The 24,763-nt window shown below is 46.1% G+C and overlaps 11 non-coding genes across 11 annotated transcripts; all 11 read left to right on the top strand.

The window, feature by feature from the left end:
- Positions 1-1,601: 1,601 nt before the first annotated feature.
- LOC130347612 (U2 spliceosomal RNA) lies at positions 1,602-1,792 on the top strand. The gene has a single exon (XR_008885509.1). It is a non-coding gene; the product is annotated as a U2 spliceosomal RNA (small nuclear RNA).
- A 2,092-nt stretch (positions 1,793-3,884) lies between these two features.
- Positions 3,885-4,075, top strand: LOC130347611 (U2 spliceosomal RNA). The gene has a single exon (XR_008885508.1). It is a non-coding gene; the product is annotated as a U2 spliceosomal RNA (small nuclear RNA).
- A 2,086-nt stretch (positions 4,076-6,161) lies between these two features.
- Positions 6,162-6,352, top strand: LOC130347609 (U2 spliceosomal RNA). Its single transcript, XR_008885507.1, has one exon. It is a non-coding gene; the product is annotated as a U2 spliceosomal RNA (small nuclear RNA).
- Positions 6,353-8,447: 2,095 nt separating this feature from the next.
- Positions 8,448-8,638, top strand: LOC130347608 (U2 spliceosomal RNA). The gene has a single exon (XR_008885506.1). It is a non-coding gene; the product is annotated as a U2 spliceosomal RNA (small nuclear RNA).
- A 2,119-nt stretch (positions 8,639-10,757) lies between these two features.
- LOC130347607 (U2 spliceosomal RNA) lies at positions 10,758-10,948 on the top strand. Its single transcript, XR_008885505.1, has one exon. It is a non-coding gene; the product is annotated as a U2 spliceosomal RNA (small nuclear RNA).
- A 2,085-nt stretch (positions 10,949-13,033) lies between these two features.
- Positions 13,034-13,224, top strand: LOC130347606 (U2 spliceosomal RNA). The gene has a single exon (XR_008885504.1). It is a non-coding gene; the product is annotated as a U2 spliceosomal RNA (small nuclear RNA).
- A 2,077-nt stretch (positions 13,225-15,301) lies between these two features.
- LOC130347604 (U2 spliceosomal RNA) lies at positions 15,302-15,492 on the top strand. Its single transcript, XR_008885502.1, has one exon. It is a non-coding gene; the product is annotated as a U2 spliceosomal RNA (small nuclear RNA).
- A 2,098-nt stretch (positions 15,493-17,590) lies between these two features.
- LOC130347603 (U2 spliceosomal RNA) lies at positions 17,591-17,781 on the top strand. Its single transcript, XR_008885501.1, has one exon. It is a non-coding gene; the product is annotated as a U2 spliceosomal RNA (small nuclear RNA).
- Positions 17,782-19,869: 2,088 nt separating this feature from the next.
- Positions 19,870-20,060, top strand: LOC130347602 (U2 spliceosomal RNA). Its single transcript, XR_008885500.1, has one exon. It is a non-coding gene; the product is annotated as a U2 spliceosomal RNA (small nuclear RNA).
- A 2,084-nt stretch (positions 20,061-22,144) lies between these two features.
- Positions 22,145-22,335, top strand: LOC130347601 (U2 spliceosomal RNA). Its single transcript, XR_008885499.1, has one exon. It is a non-coding gene; the product is annotated as a U2 spliceosomal RNA (small nuclear RNA).
- Positions 22,336-24,416: 2,081 nt separating this feature from the next.
- On the top strand, positions 24,417-24,607 carry LOC130347634 (U2 spliceosomal RNA). The gene has a single exon (XR_008885529.1). It is a non-coding gene; the product is annotated as a U2 spliceosomal RNA (small nuclear RNA).
- The last annotated feature ends 156 nt before the right edge of the window (positions 24,608-24,763 follow it).

Genomic DNA, 24,763 nt, shown 5'->3' with positions numbered 1-24,763 from the left:
CACACAGGTGTGTCATTGCTGTACATTGACCATGCATTGCTTCTGTGGTATTGCAAAGGCAAAGACAAATGCTTCCAGCCATCCATTGCACTAATGGATTGGTCATCAGCTGGCTGTCTATGTCCCGCATCAATATAGACCAAAGTACAGAGGGTTAGGCTATGCTATTGTGCACCTACCTGATGCATCAGAAGGTGCGAGGCCCTTGCTAAATTCTGTGCACAGACTTTGAGATCTATACTTTAGACTGTATCTAAACCTGCTCCAACATGGACTGACATTCTGGCCTACTTTCAGCCGATGCGACTTGTCTGTCGCTGAACAGTCGCTTTTTATGTATTCAGCACCTATGTCTAATGTTGTAAAAATGCTCTAGAAGCTAAAGTCGCAGAAATGTCACACATATTTGGCCTGCAACTTTCTGTGCGACAAATTCAGACAGGAAAAATCAGTATAAATCCTTAGAAAATTATCCCCCAGTGTCTCCATCTGCTGGCGGTATTGAATAAGCATTGCTGCACTGATGGGGTATGCATTAGACGAAAAAAAAGAAGAAAAAGAAGAATAATACGCCCAGAAAAGAGGCGAAAAGGAGAAAAACGTAAAAAAACGTGAAAAAAAAGTAAGAGGAAGAGAAGGGAAAAAAAGGTGGAAATGGGTTTAAAAGTGATTTCGGCGGAGAAATATATATATATATATATATATATATATATATATATATATATATACGCGCACACACACACATATATATAAACGTATTCTCCGTTGAGATATTGCAGCCGCTGCTGTGTCCAGGCCCAGGAGCCTTAGCACTGTGCTGTGATGTCACTCAATACCACTGACATCACTAGGTGTAAACAACATCTCTCCTTTGCTGTGTATGTGACTATGGAGCTGTTTGGTGATGTCGTCTATTATGGCCTTCATAGAAGCAACAGGAGATTGTTGCATCCATCTAGAACCCTCAGAACTACAGTGCTATGATGTCACTCACTTCCACAGGCCTTGCAGAGTGTAAACAACAACAACCCAGCTTTGTTGTGTATGTAACCATAGGGATTTGTGATGTCACCTAGAACCTTCACAGCAGCGACAGCTTTATGAGGAGCATCAGCACTGCTCTGCCTGAGCAGAACCATCACCGCCATAGGTTGTCAAATAACCCGGGTTTAACCCACACAGGTAAGTCCAATGGGGTGCAGGCATGTCCTCTATGCTTACAGCTTCCCGTGGGTGTTGGTTTGATACCGTTTGGGGACAGCCAAGGAGGCATCTGCAGGCAACAAAGGTAGGTGTGTGCTTGTGTGTGTGTTTCCTATGCAGATCCTAAGCCCAGTGTCACATGCAAGTAGGAGGAGTAAGAAGGGTTCCTGGCAAATCCGGGTTATGGATTGCATTTAAAAAGGCCCCGTGGGAGTGCAATGGGCCCCTGTCTTGCTGCTTAGCAATAATGGTATGGGTTTAGGTTCTGCTGTGTGTACTGGTGGTTGACTGCCCCCCAGCCCAGAGTGTGCATGGAAAATTGTCTGGCAGCCTCCCTGACAGCAAGCAGTGATAGTGCCCATGAAGGGCACCTTGTTGGGCCCGCCCCTTTCACGGTTATCGCTTCTCGGCCTTTTGGCTAAGATCAAGTGTAGTATCTGTTCTTATCAGTTTAATATCTGATACGTCCCCTATCTGGGGACCATATATTAAATGGATTTTTGAGAACGGGGGCCGATTTCGAAGCTTGCTTCCGTCGCCCTATGCATTGACCCGATATGGCAGTATCTTCGGGTACAGTGCACCACCCCCTTACAGGGTTAAAAAGAAAGATTCCTACTTTCATTGCTACCTGCTTGCTGGCTAGCCAGCTAGCCAGCCCTGTGGGCCTTGCTGCTGCTGCAGCCAAAAAACAAAAGGTGGTGCTGCTGCTGCTTCTGCTGCTTCTGCTTCTGCTTGTGTCTGGCCGCTGTTGGAGCGTCCAGGCACAGGACTTCTGCTGCTGCTGACTAAATGGCCTCCTTAATTGGATCATTTGAGTAGCCAGCACACCTGTGCAGGTAGGGCATGACATGATAGGCAGCTGCCTTGATAGCGGGTGGGTGCTGAATGTTCCTAATTGACAAAATAAGATTAATGCTTATGAAGAAATATAAAATCTCATCCCTTCCCCAATATCGCGCCACACCCCTACCCCTTAATTCCCTGGTTGAACTTGATGGACATATGTCTTTTTTCGACCGTACTAACTATGTAACTATGTAACATAACATGGGGGGGGGGGGGGGTCTCCTGGCTGTTCACACAGGTGTGTCATTGCTGTACATTGACCATGCATTGCTTCTGTGGTATTGCAAAGGCAAAGACAAATGCTTCCAGCCATCCATTGCACTAATGGATTGGTCATCAGCTGGCTGTCTATGTCCCGCATCAATATAGACCAAAGTACAGAGGGTTAGGCTATGCTATTGTGCACCTACCTGATGCATCAGAAGGTGCGAGGCCCTTGCTAAATTCTGTGCACAGACTTTGAGATCTATACTTTAGACTGTATCTAAACCTGCTCCAACATGGACTGACATTCTGGCCTACTTTCAGCCGATGCGACTTGTCTGTCGCTGAACAGTCGCTTTTTATGTATTCAGCACCTATGTATAATGTTGTAAAAATGGTCTAGAAGCTAAAGTCGCAGAAATGTCACACATATTTGGCCTGCAACTTTCTGTGCGACAAATTCAGACAGGAAAAATCAGTATAAATCCTTAGAAAATTATCCCCCAGTGTCTCCATCTGCTGGCGGTATTGAATAAGCATTGCTGCACTGATGGGGTATGCATTAGACGAAAAAAAAGAAGAAAAAGAAGAAGAATACGCCCAGAAAAGAGGCGAAAAGGAGAAAAACGTAAAAAAACGTGAAAAAAAAGTAAGAGGAAGAGAAGGGAAAAAAAGGTGGAAATGGGTTTAAAAGTGATTTCGGCGGAGATATATATATATATATATATATATATATATATATATATATATATATACGCGCACACACACACATATATATAAACGTATTCTCCGTTGAGATATTGCAGCCGCTGCTGTGTCCAGGCCCAGGAGCCTTAGCACTGTGCTGTGATGTCACTCAATACCACTGACATCACTAGGTGTAAACAACATCTCTCCTTTGCTGTGTATGTGACTATGGAGCTGTTTGGTGATGTCGTCTATTATGGCCTTCATAGAAGCAACAGGAGATTGTTGCATCCATCTAGAACCCTCAGAACTACAGTGCTATGATGTCACTCACTTCCACAGGCCTTGCAGAGTGTAAACAACAACAACCCAGCTTTGTTGTGTATGTAACCATAGGGATTTGTGATGTCACCTAGAACCTTCACAGCAGCGACAGCTTTATGAGGAGCATCAGCACTGCTCTGCCTGAGCAGAAACATCACCGCCATAGGTTGTCAAATAACCCGGGTTTAACCCACACAGGTAAGTCCAATGGGGTGCAGGCATGTCCTCTATGCTTACAGCTTCCCGTGGGTGTTGGTTTGATACCGTTTGGGGACAGCCAAGGAGGCATCTGCAGGCAACAAAGGTAGGTGTGTGCTTGTGTGTGTGTTTCCTATGCAGATCCTAAGCCCAGTGTCACATGCAAGTAGGAGGAGTAAGAAGGGTTCCTGGCAAATCCGGGTTATGGATTGCATTTAAAAAGGCCCCGTGGGAGTGCAATGGGCCCCTGTCTTGCTGCTTAGCAATAATGGTATGGGTTTAGGTTCTGCTGTGTGTACTGGTGGTTGACTGCCCCCCAGCCCAGAGTGTGCATGGAAAATTGTCTGGCAGCCTCCCTGACAGCAAGCAGTGATAGTGCCCATGAAGGGCACCTTGTTGGGCCCGCCCCTTTCACGGTTATCGCTTCTCGGCCTTTTGGCTAAGATCAAGTGTAGTATCTGTTCTTATCAGTTTAATATCTGATACGTCCCCTATCTGGGGACCATATATTAAATGGATTTTTGAGAACGGGGGCCGATTTCGAAGCTTGCTTCCGTCGCCCTATGCATTGACCCGATATGGCAGTATCTTCGGGTACAGTGCACCACCCCCTTACAGGGTTAAAAAGAAAGATTCCTACTTTCATTGCTACCTGCTTGCTGGCTAGCCAGCTAGCCAGCTTTGTGGGCCTTGCTGCTGCTGCAGCCAAAAAACAAAAGGTGGTGCTGCTGCTGCTTCTGCTGCTTCTGCTTCTGCTTGTGTCTGGCCGCTGTTGGAGCGTCCAGGCACAGGACTTCTGCTGCTGCTGACTAAATGGCCTCCTTAATTGGATCATTTGAGTAGCCAGCACACCTGTGCAGGTAGGGCATGACATGATAGGCAGCTGCCTTGATAGCGGGTGGGTGCTGAATGTTCCTAATTGACAAAATAAGATTAATGCTTATGAAGAAATATAAAATCTCATCCCTTCCCCAATATCGCGCCACACCCCTACCCCTTAATTCCCTGGTTGAACTTGATGGACATATGTCTTTTTTCGACCGTACTAACTATGTAACTATGTAACATAACATGGGGGGGGGGGGGTCTCCTGGCTGTTCACACAGGTGTGTCATTGTTGTACATTGACCATGCATTGCTTCTGTGGTATTGCAAAGGCAAAGACAAATGCTTCCAGCCATCCATTGCACTAATGGATTGGTCATCAGCTGGCTGTCTATGTCCCGCATCAATATAGACCAAAGTACAGAGGGTTAGGCTATGCTATTGTGCACCTACCTGATGCATCAGAAGGTGCGAGGCCCTTGCTAAATTCTGTGCACAGACTTTGAGATCTATACTTTAGACTGTATCTAAACCTGCTCCAACATGGACTGACATTCTGGCCTACTTTCAGCCGATGCGACTTGTCTGTCGCTGAACAGTCGCTTTTTATGTATTCAGCACCTATGTATAATGTTGTAAAAATGCTCTAGAAGCTAAAGTCGCAGAAATGTCACACATATTTGGCCTGCAACTTTCTGTGCGACAAATTCAGACAGGAAAAATCAGTATAAATCCTTAGAAAATTATCCCCCAGTGTCTCCATCTGCTGGCGGTATTGAATAAGCATTGCTGCACTGATGGGGTATGCATTAGACGAAAAAAAAGAAGAAAAAGAAGAATAATACGCCCAGAAAAGAGGCGAAAAGGAGAAAAACGTAAAAAAACGTGAAAAAAAAGTAAGAGGAAGAGAAGGGAAAAAAAGGTGGAAATGGGTTTAAAAGTGATTTCGGCGGAGAAATATATATATATATATATATATATATATATATATATATATACGCGCACACACACACATATATATAAACGTATTCTCCGTTGAGATATTGCAGCCGCTGCTGTGTCCAGGCCCAGGAGCCTTAGCACTGTGCTGTGATGTCACTCAATACCACTGACATCACTAGGTGTAAACAACATCTCTCCTTTGCTGTGTATGTGACTATGGAGCTGTTTGGTGATGTCGTCTATTATGGCCTTCATAGAAGCAACAGGAGATTGTTGCATCCATCTAGAACCCTCAGAACTACAGTGCTATGATGTCACTCACTTCCACAGGCCTTGCAGAGTGTAAACAACAACAACCCAGCTTTGTTGTGTATGTAACCATAGGGATTTGTGATGTCACCTAGAACCTTCACAGCAGCGACAGCTTTATGAGGAGCATCAGCACTGCTCTGCCTGAGCAGAACCATCACCGCCATAGGTTGTCAAATAACCCGGGTTTAACCCACACAGGTAAGTCCAATGGGGTGCAGGCATGTCCTCTATGCTTACAGCTTCCCGTGGGTGTTGGTTTGATACCGTTTGGGGACAGCCAAGGAGGCATCTGCAGGCAACAAAGGTAGGTGTGTGCTTGTGTGTGTGTTTCCTATGCAGATCCTAAGCCCAGTGTCACATGCAAGTAGGAGGAGTAAGAAGGGTTCCTGGCAAATCCGGGTTATGGATTGCATTTAAAAAGGCCCCGTGGGAGTGCAATGGGCCCCTGTCTTGCTGCTTAGCAATAATGGTATGGGTTTAGGTTCTGCTGTGTGTACTGGTGGTTGACTGCCCCCCAGCCCAGAGTGTGCATGGAAAATTGTCTGGCAGCCTCCCTGACAGCAAGCAGTGATAGTGCCCATGAAGGGCACCTTGTTGGGCCCGCCCCTTTCACGGTTATCGCTTCTCGGCCTTTTGGCTAAGATCAAGTGTAGTATCTGTTCTTATCAGTTTAATATCTGATACGTCCCCTATCTGGGGACCATATATTAAATGGATTTTTGAGAACGGGGGCCGATTTCGAAGCTTGCTTCCGTCGCCCTATGCATTGACCCGATATGGCAGTATCTTCGGGTACAGTGCACCACCCCCTTACAGGGTTAAAAAGAAAGATTCCTACTTTCATTGCTACCTGCTTGCTGGCTAGCCAGCTAGCCAGCCCTGTGGGCCTTGCTGCTGCTGCAGCCAAAAAACAAAAGGTGGTGCTGCTGCTGCTTCTGCTGCTTCTGCTTCTGCTTGTGTCTGGCCGCTGTTGGAGCGTCCAGGCACAGGACTTCTGCTGCTGCTGACTAAATGGCCTCCTTAATTGGATCATTTGAGTAGCCAGCACACCTGTGCAGGTAGGGCATGACATGATAGGCAGCTGCCTTGATAGCGGGTGGGTGCTGAATGTTCCTAATTGACAAAATAAGATTAATGCTTATGAAGAAATATAAAATCTCATCCCTTCCCCAATATCGCGCCACACCCCTACCCCTTAATTCCCTGGTTGAACTTGATGGACATATGTCTTTTTTCGACCGTACTAACTATGTAACTATGTAACATAACATGGGGGGGGGGGGGGGGGGTCTCCTGGCTGTTCACACAGGTGTGTCATTGCTGTACATTGACCATGCATTGCTTCTGTGGTATTGCAAAGGCAAAGACAAATGCTTCCAGCCATCCATTGCACTAATGGATTGGTCATCAGCTGGCTGTCTATGTCCCGCATCAATATAGACCAAAGTACAGAGGGTTAGGCTATGCTATTGTGCACCTACCTGATGCATCAGAAGGTGCGAGGCCCTTGCTAAATTCTGTGCACAGACTTTGAGATCTATACTTTAGACTGTATCTAAACCTGCTCCAACATGGACTGACATTCTGGCCTACTTTCAGCCGATGCGACTTGTCTGTCGCTGAACAGTCGCTTTTTATGTATTCAGCACCTATGTCTAATGTTGTAAAAATGCTCTAGAAGCTAAAGTCGCAGAAATGTCACACATATTTGGCCTGCAACTTTCTGTGCGACAAATTCAGACAGGAAAAATCAGTATAAATCCTTAGAAAATTATCCCCCAGTGTCTCCATCTGCTGGCGGTATTGAATAAGCATTGCTGCACTGATGGGGTATGCATTAGACGAAAAAAAAGAAGAAAAAGAAGAATAATACGCCCAGAAAAGAGGCGAAAAGGAGAAAAACGTAAAAAAACGTGAAAAAAAAGTAAGAGGAAGAGAAGGGAAAAAAAGGTGGAAATGGGTTTAAAAGTGATTTCGGCGGAGAAATATATATATATATATATATATATATATATATATATATATATATACGCGCACACACACACATATATATAAACGTATTCTCCGTTGAGATATTGCAGCCGCTGCTGTGTCCAGGCCCAGGAGCCTTAGCACTGTGCTGTGATGTCACTCAATACCACTGACATCACTAGGTGTAAACAACATCTCTCCTTTGCTGTGTATGTGACTATGGAGCTGTTTGGTGATGTCGTCTATTATGGCCTTCATAGAAGCAACAGGAGATTGTTGCATCCATCTAGAACCCTCAGAACTACAGTGCTATGATGTCACTCACTTCCACAGGCCTTGCAGAGTGTAAACAACAACAACCCAGCTTTGTTGTGTATGTAACCATAGGGATTTGTGATGTCACCTAGAACCTTCACAGCAGCGACAGCTTTATGAGGAGCATCAGCACTGCTCTGCCTGAGCAGAACCATCACCGCCATAGGTTGTCAAATAACCCGGGTTTAACCCACACAGGTAAGTCCAATGGGGTGCAGGCATGTCCTCTATGCTTACAGCTTCCCGTGGGTGTTGGTTTGATACCGTTTGGGGACAGCCAAGGAGGCATCTGCAGGCAACAAAGGTAGGTGTGTGCTTGTGTGTGTGTTTCCTATGCAGATCCTAAGCCCAGTGTCACATGCAAGTAGGAGGAGTAAGAAGGGTTCCTGGCAAATCCGGGTTATGGATTGCATTTAAAAAGGCCCCGTGGGAGTGCAATGGGCCCCTGTCTTGCTGCTTAGCAATAATGGTATGGGTTTAGGTTCTGCTGTGTGTACTGGTGGTTGACTGCCCCCCAGCCCAGAGTGTGCATGGAAAATTGTCTGGCAGCCTCCCTGACAGCAAGCAGTGATAGTGCCCATGAAGGGCACCTTGTTGGGCCCGCCCCTTTCACGGTTATCGCTTCTCGGCCTTTTGGCTAAGATCAAGTGTAGTATCTGTTCTTATCAGTTTAATATCTGATACGTCCCCTATCTGGGGACCATATATTAAATGGATTTTTGAGAACGGGGGCCGATTTCGAAGCTTGCTTCCGTCGCCCTATGCATTGACCCGATATGGCAGTATCTTCGGGTACAGTGCACCACCCCCTTACAGGGTTAAAAAGAAAGATTCCTACTTTCATTGCTACCTGCTTGCTGGCTAGCCAGCTAGCCAGCCCTGTGGGCCTTGCTGCTGCTGCAGCCAAAAAACAAAAGGTGGTGCTGCTGCTGCTTCTGCTGCTTCTGCTTCTGCTTGTGTCTGGCCGCTGTTGGAGCGTCCAGGCACAGGACTTCTGCTGCTGCTGACTAAATGGCCTCCTTAATTGGATCATTTGAGTAGCCAGCACACCTGTGCAGGTAGGGCATGACATGATAGGCAGCTGCCTTGATAGCGGGTGGGTGCTGAATGTTCCTAATTGACAAAATAAGATTAATGCTTATGAAGAAATATAAAATCTCATCCCTTCCCCAATATCGCGCCACACCCCTACCCCTTAATTCCCTGGTTGAACTTGATGGACATATGTCTTTTTTCGACCGTACTAACTATGTAACTATGTAACATAACATGGGGGGGGGGGGGGGGTCTCCTGGCTGTTCACACAGGTGTGTCATTGCTGTACATTGACCATGCATTGCTTCTGTGGTATTGCAAAGGCAAAGACAAATGCTTCCAGCCATCCATTGCACTAATGGATTGGTCATCAGCTGGCTGTCTATGTCCCGCATCAATATAGACCAAAGTACAGAGGGTTAGGCTATGCTATTGTGCACCTACCTGATGCATCAGAAGGTGCGAGGCCCTTGCTAAATTCTGTGCACAGACTTTGAGATCTATACTTTAGACTGTATCTAAACCTGCTCCAACATGGACTGACATTCTGGCCTACTTTCAGCCGATGCGACTTGTCTGTCGCTGAACAGTCGCTTTTTATGTATTCAGCACCTATGTCTAATGTTGTAAAAATGCTCTAGAAGCTAAAGTCGCAGAAATGTCACACATATTTGGCCTGCAACTTTCTGTGCGACAAATTCAGACAGGAAAAATCAGTATAAATCCTTAGAAAATTATCCCCCAGTGTCTCCATCTGCTGGCGGTATTGAACCAGTGTCTCCATCTGCTGGCGGTATTGAATAAGCATTGCTGCACTGATGGGGTATGCATTAGACGAAAAAAAAGAAGAAAAAGAAGAATAATACGCCCAGAAAAGAGGCGAAAAGGAGAAAAACGTAAAAAAACGTGAAAAAAAAGTAAGAGGAAGAGAAGGGAAAAAAAGGTGGAAATGGGTTTAAAAGTGATTTCGGCGGAGAAATATATATATATATATATATATATATATATATATATATATACGCGCACACACACACATATATATAAACGTATTCTCCGTTGAGATATTGCAGCCGCTGCTGTGTCCAGGCCCAGGAGCCTTAGCACTGTGCTGTGATGTCACTCAATACCACTGACATCACTAGGTGTAAACAACATCTCTCCTTTGCTGTGTATGTGACTATGGAGCTGTTTGGTGATGTCGTCTATTATGGCCTTCATAGAAGCAACAGGAGATTGTTGCATCCATCTAGAACCCTCAGAACTACAGTGCTATGATGTCACTCACTTCCACAGGCCTTGCAGAGTGTAAACAACAACAACCCAGCTTTGTTGTGTATGTAACCATAGGGATTTGTGATGTCACCTAGAACCTTCACAGCAGCGACAGCTTTATGAGGAGCATCAGCACTGCTCTGCCTGAGCAGAACCATCACCGCCATAGGTTGTCAAATAACCCGGGTTTAACCCACACAGGTAAGTCCAATGGGGTGCAGGCATGTCCTCTATGCTTACAGCTTCCCGTGGGTGTTGGTTTGATACCGTTTGGGGACAGCCAAGGAGGCATCTGCAGGCAACAAAGGTAGGTGTGTGCTTGTGTGTGTGTTTCCTATGCAGATCCTAAGCCCAGTGTCACATGCAAGTAGGAGGAGTAAGAAGGGTTCCTGGCAAATCCGGGTTATGGATTGCATTTAAAAAGGCCCCGTGGGAGTGCAATGGGCCCCTGTCTTGCTGCTTAGCAATAATGGTATGGGTTTAGGTTCTGCTGTGTGTACTGGTGGTTGACTGCCCCCCAGCCCAGAGTGTGCATGGAAAATTGTCTGGCAGCCTCCCTGACAGCAAGCAGTGATAGTGCCCATGAAGGGCACCTTGTTGGGCCCGCCCCTTTCACGGTTATCGCTTCTCGGCCTTTTGGCTAAGATCAAGTGTAGTATCTGTTCTTATCAGTTTAATATCTGATACGTCCCCTATCTGGGGACCATATATTAAATGGATTTTTGAGAACGGGGGCCGATTTCGAAGCTTGCTTCCGTCGCCCTATGCATTGACCCGATATGGCAGTATCTTCGGGTACAGTGCACCACCCCCTTACAGGGGTTAAAAAGAAAGATTCCTACTTTCATTGCTACCTGCTTGCTGGCTAGCCAGCTAGCCAGCCCTGTGGGCCTTGCTGCTGCTGCAGCCAAAAAACAAAAGGTGGTGCTGCTGCTGCTTCTGCTGCTTCTGCTTCTGCTTGTGTCTGGCCGCTGTTGGAGCGTCCAGGCACAGGACTTCTGCTGCTGCTGACTAAATGGCCTCCTTAATTGGATCATTTGAGTAGCCAGCACACCTGTGCAGGTAGGGCATGACATGATAGGCAGCTGCCTTGATAGCGGGTGGGTGCTGAATGTTCCTAATTGACAAAATAAGATTAATGCTTATGAAGAAATATAAAATCTCATCCCTTCCCCAATATCGCGCCACACCCCTACCCCTTAATTCCCTGGTTGAACTTGATGGACATATGTCTTTTTTCGACCGTACTAACTATGTAACTATGTAACATAACATGGGGGGGGGGGGGGGGGTCTCCTGGCTGTTCACACAGGTGTGTCATTGCTGTACATTGACCATGCATTGCTTCTGTGGTATTGCAAAGGCAAAGACAAATGCTTCCAGCCATCCATTGCACTAATGGATTGGTCATCAGCTGGCTGTCTATGTCCCGCATCAATATAGACCAAAGTACAGAGGGTTAGGCTATGCTATTGTGCACCTACCTGATGCATCAGAAGGTGCGAGGCCCTTGCTAAATTCTGTGCACAGACTTTGAGATCTATACTTTAGACTGTATCTAAACCTGCTCCAACATGGACTGACATTCTGGCCTACTTTCAGCCGATGCGACTTGTCTGTCGCTGAACAGTCGCTTTTTATGTATTCAGCACCTATGTATAATGTTGTAAAAATGCTCTAGAAGCTAAAGTCGCAGAAATGTCACACATATTTGGCCTGCAACTTTCTGTGCGACAAATTCAGACAGGAAAAATCAGTATAAATCCTTAGAAAATTATCCCCCAGTGTCTCCATCTGCTGGCGGTATTGAATAAGCATTGCTGCACTGATGGGGTATGCATTAGACGAAAAAAAAGAAGAAAAAGAAGAATAATACGCCCAGAAAAGAGGCGAAAAGGAGAAAAACGTAAAAAAACGTGAAAAAAAAGTAAGAGGAAGAGAAGGGAAAAAAAGGTGGAAATGGGTTTAAAAGTGATTTCGGCGGAGAAATATATATATATATATATATATATATATATATATATACGCGCACACACACATATATATAAACGTATTCTCCGTTGAGATATTGCAGCCGCTGCTGTGTCCAGGCCCAGGAGCCTTAGCACTGTGCTGTGATGTCACTCAATACCACTGACATCACTAGGTGTAAACAACATCTCTCCTTTGCTGTGTATGTGACTATGGAGCTGTTTGGTGATGTCGTCTATTATGGCCTTCATAGAAGCAACAGGAGATTGTTGCATCCATCTAGAACCCTCAGAACTACAGTGCTATGATGTCACTCACTTCCACAGGCCTTGCAGAGTGTAAACAACAACAACCCAGCTTTGTTGTGTATGTAACCATAGGGATTTGTGATGTCACCTAGAACCTTCACAGCAGCGACAGCTTTATGAGGAGCATCAGCACTGCTCTGCCTGAGCAGAACCATCACCGCCATAGGTTGTCAAATAACCCGGGTTTAACCCACACAGGTAAGTCCAATGGGGTGCAGGCATGTCCTCTATGCTTACAGCTTCCCGTGGGTGTTGGTTTGATACCGTTTGGGGACAGCCAAGGAGGCATCTGCAGGCAACAAAGGTAGGTGTGTGCTTGTGTGTGTGTTTCCTATGCAGATCCTAAGCCCAGTGTCACATGCAAGTAGGAGGAGTAAGAAGGGTTCCTGGCAAATCCGGGTTATGGATTGCATTTAAAAAGGCCCCGTGGGAGTGCAATGGGCCCCTGTCTTGCTGCTTAGCAATAATGGTATGGGTTTAGGTTCTGCTGTGTGTACTGGTGGTTGACTGCCCCCCAGCCCAGAGTGTGCATGGAAAATTGTCTGGCAGCCTCCCTGACAGCAAGCAGTGATAGTGCCCATGAAGGGCACCTTGTTGGGCCCGCCCCTTTCACGGTTATCGCTTCTCGGCCTTTTGGCTAAGATCAAGTGTAGTATCTGTTCTTATCAGTTTAATATCTGATACGTCCCCTATCTGGGGACCATATATTAAATGGATTTTTGAGAACGGGGGCCGATTTCGAAGCTTGCTTCCGTCGCCCTATGCATTGACCCGATATGGCAGTATCTTCGGGTACAGTGCACCACCCCCTTACAGGGTTAAAAAGAAAGATTCCTACTTTCATTGCTACCTGCTTGCTGGCTAGCCAGCTAGCCAGCCCTGTGGGCCTTGCTGCTGCTGCAGCCAAAAAACAAAAGGTGGTGCTGCTGCTGCTTCTGCTGCTTCTGCTTCTGCTTGTGTCTGGCCGCTGTTGGAGCGTCCAGGCACAGGACTTCTGCTGCTGCTGACTAAATGGCCTCCTTAATTGGATCATTTGAGTAGCCAGCACACCTGTGCAGGTAGGGCATGACATGATAGGCAGCTGCCTTGATAGCGGGTGGGTGCTGAATGTTCCTAATTGACAAAATAAGATTAATGCTTATGAAGAAATATAAAATCTCATCCCTTCCCCAATATCGCGCCACACCCCTACCCCTTAATTCCCTGGTTGAACTTGATGGACATATGTCTTTTTTCGACCGTACTAACTATGTAACTATGTAACATAACATGGGGGGGGGGGGTCTCCTGGCTGTTCACACAGGTGTGTCATTGCTGTACATTGACCATGCATTGCTTCTGTGGTATTGCAAAGGCAAAGACAAATGCTTCCAGCCATCCATTGCACTAATGGATTGGTCATCAGCTGGCTGTCTATGTCCCGCATCAATATAGACCAAAGTACAGAGGGTTAGGCTATGCTATTGTGCACCTACCTGATGCATCAGAAGGTGCGAGGCCCTTGCTAAATTCTGTGCACAGACTTTGAGATCTATACTTTAGACTGTATCTAAACCTGCTCCAACATGGACTGACATTCTGGCCTACTTTCAGCCGATGCGACTTGTCTGTCGCTGAACAGTCGCTTTTTATGTATTCAGCACCTATGTATAATGTTGTAAAAATGCTCTAGAAGCTAAAGTCGCAGAAATGTCACACATATTTGGCCTGCAACTTTCTGTGCGACAAATTCAGACAGGAAAAATCAGTATAAATCCTTAGAAAATTATCCCCCAGTGTCTCCATCTGCTGGCGGTATTGAATAAGCATTGCTGCACTGATGGGGTATGCATTAGACGAAAAAAAAGAAGAAAAAGAAGAATAATACGCCCAGAAAAGAGGCGAAAAGGAGAAAAACGTAAAAAAACGTGAAAAAAAAGTAAGAGGAAGAGAAGGGAAAAAAAGGTGGAAATGGGTTTAAAAGTGATTTCGGCGGAGAAATATATATATATATATATATATATATATATATACGCGCACACACACACATATATATAAACGTATTCTCCGTTGAGATATTGCAGCCGCTGCTGTGTCCAGGCCCAGGGGCCTTAGCACTGTGCTGTGATGTCACTCAATACCACTGACATCACTAGGTGTAAACAACATCTCTCCTTTGCTGTGTATGTGACTATGGAGCTGTTTGGTGATGTCGTCTATTATGGCCTTCATAGAAGCAACAGGAGATTGTTGCATCCATCTAGAACCCTCAGAACTACAGTGCTATGATGTCACTCACTTCCACAGGCCTTGCAGAGTGTAAACAACAACAACCCAGCTTTGTTGTGTATGTAACCATAGGGATTTGTGATGTCACCTAGAACCTTCACAGCAGCGACAGCTTTATGAGGAGCATCAGCACTGCTCTGCCTGAGCAGAACCATCACCGCCATAGGTTGTCAAATAACCCGGGTTTAACCCACACAGGTAAGTCCAATGGGGTGCAGGCATGTCCTCTATGCTTACAGCTTCCCGTGGGTGTTGGTTTGATACCGTTTGGGGACAGCCAAGGAGGCATCTGCAGGCAACAAAGGTAGGTGTGTGCTTGTGTGTGTGTTTCCTATGCAGATCCTAAGCCCAGTGTCACATGCAAGTAGGAGGAGTAAGAAGGGTTCCTGGCAAATCCGGGTTATGGATTGCATTTAAAAAGGCCCCGTGGGAGTGCAATGGGCCCCTGTCTTGCTGCTTAGCAATAATGGTATGGGTTTAGGTTCTGCTGTGTGTACTGGTGGTTGACTGCCCCCCAGCCCAGAGTGTGCATGGAAAATTGTCTGGCAGCCTCCCTGACAGCAAGCAGTGATAGTGCCCATGAAGGGCACCTTGTTGGGCCCGCCCCTTTCACGGTTATCGCTTCTCGGCCTTTTGGCTAAGATCAAGTGTAGTATCTGTTCTTATCAGTTTAATATCTGATACGTCCCCTATCTGGGGACCATATATTAAATGGATTTTTGAGAACGGGGGCCGATTTCGAAGCTTGCTTCCGTCGCCCTATGCATTGACCCGATATGGCAGTATCTTCGGGTACAGTGCACCACCCCCTTACAGGGTTAAAAAGAAAGATTCCTACTTTCATTGCTACCTGCTTGCTGGCTAGCCAGCTAGCCAGCCCTGTGGGCCTTGCTGCTGCTGCAGCCAAAAAACAAAAGGTGGTGCTGCTGCTGCTTCTGCTGCTTCTGCTTCTGCTTGTGTCTGGCCGCTGTTGGAGCGTCCAGGCACAGGACTTCTGCTGCTGCTGACTAAATGGCCTCCTTAATTGGATCATTTGAGTAGCCAGCACACCTGTGCAGGTAGGGCATGACATGATAGGCAGCTGCCTTGATAGCGGGTGGGTGCTGAATGTTCCTAATTGACAAAATAAGATTAATGCTTATGAAGAAATATAAAATCTCATCCCTTCCCCAATATCGCGCCACACCCCTACCCCTTAATTCCCTGGTTGAACTTGATGGACATATGTCTTTTTTCGACCGTACTAACTATGTAACTATGTAACATAACATGGGGGGGGGGGGGGGTCTCCTGGCTGTTCACACAGGTGTGTCATTGCTGTACATTGACCATGCATTGCTTCTGTGGTATTGCAAAGGCAAAGACAAATGCTTCCAGCCATCCATTGCACTAATGGATTGGTCATCAGCTGGCTGTCTATGTCCCGCATCAATATAGACCAAAGTACAGAGGGTTAGGCTATGCTATTGTGCACCTACCTGATGCATCAGAAGGTGTGAGGCCCTTGCTAAATTCTGTGCACAGACTTTGAGATCTATACTTTAGACTGTATCTAAACCTGCTCCAACATGGACTGACATTCTGGCCTACTTTCAGCCGATGCGACTTGTCTGTCGCTGAACAGTCGCTTTTTATGTATTCAGCACCTATGTATAATGTTGTAAAAATGCTCTAGAAGCTAAAGTCGCAGAAATGTCACACATATTTGGCCTGCAACTTTCTGTGCGACAAATTCAGACAGGAAAAATCAGTATAAATCCTTAGAAAATTATCCCCCAGTGTCTCCATCTGCTGGCGGTATTGAATAAGCATTGCTGCACTGATGGGGTATGCATTAGACGAAAAAAAAGAAGAAAAAGAAGAATAATACGCCCAGAAAAGAGGCGAAAAGGAGAAAAACGTAAAAAAACGTGAAAAAAAAGTAAGAGGAAGAGAAGGGAAAAAAAGGTGGAAATGGGTTTAAAAGTGATTTCGGCGGAGAAATATATATATATATATATATATATATATATATATATATATATATATATATACGCGCACACACACACATATATATAAACGTATTCTCCGTTGAGATATTGCAGCCGCTGCTGTGTCCAGGCCCAGGAGCCTTAGCACTGTGCTGTGATGTCACTCAATACCACTGACATCACTAGGTGTAAACAACATCTCTCCTTTGCTGTGTATGTGACTATGGAGCTGTTTGGTGATGTCGTCTATTATGGCCTTCATAGAAGCAACAGGAGATTGTTGCATCCATCTAGAACCCTGAGAACTACAGTGCTATGATGTCACTCACTTCCACAGGCCTTGCAGAGTGTAAACAACAACAACCCAGCTTTGTTGTGTATGTAACCATAGGGATTTGTGATGTCACCTAGAACCTTCACAGCAGCGACAGCTTTATGAGGAGCATCAGCACTGCTCTGCCTGAGCAGAACCATCACCGCCATAGGTTGTCAAATAACCCGGGTTTAACCCACACAGGTAAGTCCAATGGGGTGCAGGCATGTCCTCTATGCTTACAGCTTCCCGTGGGTGTTGGTTTGATACCGTTTGGGGACAGCCAAGGAGGCATCTGCAGGCAACAAAGGTAGGTGTGTGCTTGTGTGTGTGTTTCCTATGCAGATCCTAAGCCCAGTGTCACATGCAAGTAGGAGGAGTAAGAAGGGTTCCTGGCAAATCCGGGTTATGGATTGCATTTAAAAAGGCCCCGTGGGAGTGCAATGGGCCCCTGTCTTGCTGCTTAGCAATAATGGTATGGGTTTAGGTTCTGCTGTGTGTACTGGTGGTTGACTGCCCCCCAGCCCAGAGTGTGCATGGAAAATTGTCTGGCAGCCTCCCTGACAGCAAGCAGTGATAGTGCCCATGAAGGGCACCTTGTTGGGCCCGCCCCTTTCACGGTTATCGCTTCTCGGCCTTTTGGCTAAGATCAAGTGTAGTATCTGTTCTTATCAGTTTAATATCTGATACGTCCCCTATCTGGGGACCATATATTAAATGGATTTTTGAGAACGGGGGCCGATTTCGAAGCTTGCTTCCGTCGCCCTATGCATTGACCCGATATGGCAGTATCTTCGGGTACAGTGCACCACCCCCTTACAGGGTTAAAAAGAAAGATTCCTACTTTCATTGCTACCTGCTTGCTGGCTAGCCAGCTAGCCAGCCCTGTGGGCCTTGCTGCTGCTGCAGCCAAAAAACAAAAGGTGGTGCTGCTGCTGCTTCTGCTGCTTCTGCTTCTGCTTGTGTCTGGCCGCTGTTGGAGCGTCCAGGCACAGGACTTCTGCTGCTGCTGACTAAATGGCCTCCTTAATTGGATCATTTGAGTAGCCAGCACACCTGTGCAGGTAGGGCATGACATGATAGGCAGCTGCCTTGATAGCGGGTGGGTGCTGAATGTTCCTAATTGACAAAATAAGATTAATGCTTATGAAGAAATATAAAATCTCATCCCTTCCCCAATATCGCGCCACACCCCTACCCCTTAATTCCCTGGTTGAACTTGATGGACATATGTCTTTTTTCGACCGTACTAACTATGTAACTATGTAACATAACATAGGGGGGGGGGGGTCTCCTGGCTGTTCACACAGGTGTGTCATTGCTGTACATTGACCATGCATTGCTTCTGTGGTATTGCAAAGGCAAAGACAAATGCTTCCAGCCATCCATTGCACTAATGGATTGGTCATCAGCTGGCTGTCTATGTCCCGCATCAATATAGACCAAAGTACAGAGGGTTAGGCTATGCTATTGTGCACCTACCTGATGCATCAGAAGGTGCGAGGCCCTTGCTAAATTCTGTGCACAGACTTTGAGATCTATACTTTAGACTGTATCTAAACCTGCTCCAACATGGACTGACATTCTGGCCTACTTTCAGCCGATGCGACTTGTCTGTCGCTGAACAGTCGCTTTTTATGTATTCAGCACCTATGTATAATGTTGTAAAAATGCTCTAGAAGCTAAAGTCGCAGAAATGTCACACATATTTGGCCTGCAACTTTCTGTGCGACAAATTCAGACAGGAAAAATCAGTATAAATCCTTAGAAAATTATCCCCCAGTGTCTCCATCTGCTGGCGGTATTGAATAAGCATTGCTGCACTGATGGGGTATGCATTAGATGAAAAAAAAGAAGAAAAAGAAGAATAATACGCCCAGAAAAGAGGCGAAAAGGAGAAAAACGTAAAAAAACGTGAAAAAAAAGTAAGAGGAAGAGAAGGGAAAAAAAGGTGGAAATGGGTTTAAAAGTGATTTCGGCGGAGAAATATATATATATATATATATATATATATATATATATATATATACGCGCACACACACACATATATATAAACGTATTCTCCGTTGAGATATTGCAGCCGCTGCTGTGTCCAGGCCCAGGAGCCTTAGCACTGTGCTGTGATGTCACTCAATACCACTGACATCACTAGGTGTAAACAACATCTCTCCTTTGCTGTGTATGTGACTATGGAGCTGTTTGGTGATGTCGTCTATTATGGCCTTCATAGAAGCAACAGGAGATTGTTGAATCCATCTAGAACCCTCAGAACTACAGTGCTATGATGTCACTCACTTCCACAGGCCTTGCAGAGTGTAAACAACAACAACCCAGCTTTGTTGTGTATGTAACCATAGGGATTTGTGATGTCACCTAGAACCTTCACAGCAGCGACAGCTTTATGAGGAGCATCAGCACTGCTCTGCCTGAGCAGAACCATCACCGCCATAGGTTGTCAAATAACCCGGGTTTAACCCACACAGGTAAGTCCAATGGGGTGCAGGCATGTCCTCTATGCTTACAGCTTCCCGTGGGTGTTGGTTTGATACCGTTTGGGGACAGCCAAGGAGGCATCTGCAGGCAACAAAGGTAGGTGTGTGCTTGTGTGTGTGTTTCCTATGCAGATCCTAAGCCCAGTGTCACATGCAAGTAGGAGGAGTAAGAAGGGTTCCTGGCAAATCCGGGTTATGGATTGCATTTAAAAAGGCCCCGTGGGAGTGCAATGGGCCCCTGTCTTGCTGCTTAGCAATAATGGTATGGGTTTAGGTTCTGCTGTGTGTACTGGTGGTTGACTGCCCCCCAGCCCAGAGTGTGCATGGAAAATTGTCTGGCAGCCTCCCTGACAGCAAGCAGTGATAGTGCCCATGAAGGGCACCTTGTTGGGCCCGCCCCTTTCACGGTTATCGCTTCTCGGCCTTTTGGCTAAGATCAAGTGTAGTATCTGTTCTTATCAGTTTAATATCTGATACGTCCCCTATCTGGGGACCATATATTAAATGGATTTTTGAGAACGGGGGCCGATTTCGAAGCTTGCTTCCGTCGCCCTATGCATTGACCCGATATGGCAGTATCTTCGGGTACAGTGCACCACCCCCTTACAGGGTTAAAAAGAAAGATTCCTACTTTCATTGCTACCTGCTTGCTGGCTAGCCAGCTAGCCAGCCCTGTGGGCCTTGCTGCTGCTGCAGCCAAAAAACAAAAGGTGGTGCTGCTGCTGCTTCTGCTGCTTCTGCTTCTGCTTGTGTCTGGCCGCTGTTGGAGCGTCCAGGCACAGGACTTCTGCTGCTGCTGACTAAATGGCCTCCTTAATTGGATCATTTGAGTAGCCAGCACACCTGTGCAGGTAGGGCATGACATGATAGGCAGCTGCCTTGATAGCGGGTGGGTGCTGAATGTTCCTAATTGACAAAATAAGATTAATGCTTATGAAGAAATATAAAATCTCATCCCTTCCCCAATATCACGCCACACCCCTACCCCTTAATTCCCTGGTTGAACTTGATGGACATATGTCTTTTTTCGACCGTACTAACTATGTAACTATGTAACATAACATGGGGGGGGGGGGGTCTCCTGGCTGTTCACACAGGTGTGTCATTGCTGTACATTGACCATGCATTGCTTCTGTGGTATTGCAAAGGCAAAGACAAATGCTTCCAGCCATCCATTGCACTAATGGATTGGTCATCAGCTGGCTGTCTATGTCCCGCATCAATATAGACCAAAGTACAGAGGGTTAGGCTATGCTATTGTGCACCTACCTGATGCATCAGAAGGTGCGAGGCCCTTGCTAAATTCTGTGCACAGACTTTGAGATCTATACTTTAGACTGTATCTAAACCTGCTCCAACATGGACTGACATTCTGGCCTACTTTCAGCCGATGCGACTTGTCTGTCGCTGAACAGTCGCTTTTTATGTATTCAGCACCTATGTATAATGTTGTAAAAATGCTCTAGAAGCTAAAGTCGCAGAAATGTCACACATATTTGGCCTGCAACTTTCTGTGCGACAAATTCAGACAGGAAAAATCAGTATAAATCCTTAGAAAATTATCCCCCAGTGTCTCCATCTGCTGGCGGTATTGAATAAGCATTGCTGCACTGATGGGGTATGCATTAGACGAAAAAAAAGAAGAAAAAGAAGAATAATACGCCCAGAAAAGAGGCGAAAAGGAGAAAAACGTAAAAAAACGTGAAAAAAAAGTAAGAGGAAGAGAAGGGAAAAAAAGGTGGAAATGGGTTTAAAAGTGATTTCGGCGGAGAAATATATATATATATATATATATATATATATATATATATACGCGCACACACACACATATATATAAACGTATTCTCCGTTGAGATATTGCAGCCGCTGCTGTGTCCAGGCCCAGGAGCCTTAGCACTGTGCTGTGATGTCACTCAATACCACTGACATCACTAGGTGTAAACAACATCTCTCCTTTGCTGTGTATGTGACTATGGAGCTGTTTGGTGATGTCGTCTATTATGGCCTTCATAGAAGCAACAGGAGATTGTTGAATCCATCTAGAACCCTCAGAACTACAGTGCTATGATGTCACTCACTTCCACAGGCCTTGCAGAGTGTAAACAACAACAACCCAGCTTTGTTGTGTATGTAACCATAGGGATTTGTGATGTCACCTAGAACCTTCACAGCAGCGACAGCTTTATGAGGAGCATCAGCACTGCTCTGCCTGAGCAGAACCATCACCGCCATAGGTTGTCAAATAACCCGGGTTTAACCCACACAGGTAAGTCCAATGGGGTGCAGGCATGTCCTCTATGCTTACAGCTTCCCGTGGGTGTTGGTTTGATACCGTTTGGGGACAGCCAAGGAGGCATCTGCAGGCAACAAAGGTAGGTGTGTGCTTGTGTGTGTGTTTCCTATGCAGATCCTAAGCCCAGTGTCACATGCAAGTAGGAGGAGTAAGAAGGGTTCCTGGCAAATCCGGGTTATGGATTGCATTTAAAAAGGCCCCGTGGGAGTGCAATGGGCCCCTGTCTTGCTGCTTAGCAATAATGGTATGGGTTTAGGTTCTGCTGTGTGTACTGGTGGTTGACTGCCCCCCAGCCCAGAGTGTGCATGGAAAATTGTCTGGCAGCCTCCCTGACAGCAAGCAGTGATAGTGCCCATGAAGGGCACCTTGTTGGGCCCGCCCCTTTCACGGTTATCGCTTCTCGGCCTTTTGGCTAAGATCAAGTGTAGTATCTGTTCTTATCAGTTTAATATCTGATACGTCCCCTATCTGGGGACCATATATTAAATGGATTTTTGAGAACGGGGGCCGATTTCGAAGCTTGCTTCCGTCGCCCTATGCATTGACCCGATATGGCAGTATCTTCGGGTACAGTGCACCACCCTCTTACAGGGTTAAAAAGAAAGATTCCTACTTTCATTGCTACCTGCTTGCTGGCTAGCCAGCTAGCCAGCCCTGTGGGCCTTGCTGCTGCTGCAGCCAAAAAACAAAAGGTGGTGCTTCTGCTGCTTCTGCTTCTGCTTGTGTCTGGCCGCTGTTGGAGCGTCCAGGCACAGGACTTCTGCTGCTGCTGACTAAATGGCCTCCTTAATTGGATCATTTGAGTAGCCAGCACACCTGTGCAGGTAGGGCATGACATGATAGGCAGCTGCCTTGATAGCGGGTGGGTGCTGAATGTTCCTAATTGACAAAATAAGATTAATGCTTATGAAGAAATATAAAATCTCATCCCTTCCCCAATATCGCGCCACACCCCTACCCCTTAATTCCCTGGTTGAACTTGATGGACATATGTCTTTTTTCGACCGTACTAACTATGTAACTATGTAACATAACATGGGGGGGGGGGGGGGTCTCCTGGCTGTTCACACAGGTGTGTCATTGCTGTACATTGACCATGCATTGCTTCTGTGGTATTGCAAAGGCAAAGACAAATGCTTCCAGCCATCCATTGCACTAATGGATTGGTCATCAGCTGGCTGTCTATGTCCCGCATCAATATAGACCAAAGTACAGAGGGTTAGGCTATGCTATTGTGCACCTACCTGATGCATCAGAAGGTGCGAGGCCCTTGCTAAATTCTGTGCACAGACTTTGAGATCTATACTTTAGACTGTATCTAAACCTGCTCCAACATGGACTGACATTCTGGCCTACTTTCAGCCGATGCGACTTGTCTGTCGCTGAACAGTCGCTTTTTATGTATTCAGCACCTATGTATAATGTTGTAAAAATGCTCTAGAAGCTAAAGTCGCAGAAATGTCACACATATTTGGCCTGCAACTTTCTGTGCGACAAATTCAGACAGGAAAAATCAGTATAAATCCTTAGAAAATTATCCCCCAGTGTCTCCATCTGCTGGCGGTATTGAATAAGCATTGCTGCACTGATGGGGTATGCATTAGACGAAAAAAAAGAAGAAAAAGAAGAATAATACGCCCAGAAAAGAGGCGAAAAGGAGAAAAACGTAAAAAAACGTGAAAAAAAAGTAAGAGGAAGAGAAGGGAAAAAAAGGTGGAAATGGGTTTAAAAGTGATTTCGGCGGAGAAATATATATATATATATATATATATATATATATATATATATATACGCGCACACACACACATATATATAAACGTATTCTCCGTTGAGATATTGCAGCCGCTGCTGTGTCCAGGCCCAGGAGCCTTAGCACTGTGCTGTGATGTCACTCAATACCACTGACATCACTAGGTGTAAACAACATCTCTCCTTTGCTGTGTATGTGACTATGGAGCTGTTTGGTGATGTCGTCTATTATGGCCTTCATAGAAGCAACAGGAGATTGTTGAATCCATCTAGAACCCTCAGAACTACAGTGCTATGATGTCACTCACTTCCACAGGCCTTGCAGAGTGTAAACAACAACAACCCAGCTTTGTTGTGTATGTAACCATAGGGATTTGTGATGTCACCTAGAACCTTCACAGCAGCGACAGCTTTATGAGGAGCATCAGCACTGCTCTGCCTGAGCAGAACCATCACCGCCATAGGTTGTCAAATAACCCGGGTTTAACCCACACAGGTAAGTCCAATGGGGTGCAGGCATGTCCTCTATGCTTACAGCTTCCCGTGGGTGTTGGTTTGATACCGTTTGGGGACAGCCAAGGAGGCATCTGCAGGCAACAAAGGTAGGTGTGTGCTTGTGTGTGTGTTTCCTATGCAGATCCTAAGCCCAGTGTCACATGCAAGTAGGAGGAGTAAGAAGGGTTCCTGGCAAATCCGAGTTATGGATTGCATTTAAAAAGGCCCCGTGGGAGTGCAATGGGCCCCTGTCTTGCTGCTTAGCAATAATGGTATGGGTTTAGGTTCTGCTGTGTGTACTGGTGGTTGACTGCCCCCCAGCCCAGAGTGTGCATGGAAAATTGTCTGGCAGCCTCCCTGACAGCAAGCAGTGATAGTGCCCATGAAGGGCACCTTGTTGGGCCCGCCCCTTTCACGGTTATCGCTTCTCGGCCTTTTGGCTAAGATCAAGTGTAGTATCTGTTCTTATCAGATTAATATCTGATACGTCCCCTATCTGGGGACCATATATTAAATGGATTTTTGAGAACGGGGGCCGATTTCGAAGCTTGCTTCCGTCGCCCTATGCATTGACCCGATATGGCAGTATCTTCGGGTACAGTGCACCACCCTCTTACAGGGTTAAAAAGAAAGATTCCTACTTTCATTGCTACCTGCTTGCTGGCTAGCCAGCTAGCCAGCCCTGTGGGCCTTGCTGCTGCTGCAGCCAAAAAACAAAAGGTGGTGCTTCTGCTGCTTCTGCTTCTGCTTGTGTCTGGCCGCTGTTG

This window comes from Hyla sarda, unplaced genomic scaffold, assembly GCF_029499605.1.
Source record: "Hyla sarda isolate aHylSar1 unplaced genomic scaffold, aHylSar1.hap1 scaffold_848, whole genome shotgun sequence".
NCBI classification, from domain to species: domain Eukaryota; kingdom Metazoa; phylum Chordata; class Amphibia; order Anura; family Hylidae; genus Hyla; species Hyla sarda.
Note: the sequence above shows the minus strand (reverse complement) of the source record. Positions and strands in the feature narration are given on the sequence as shown.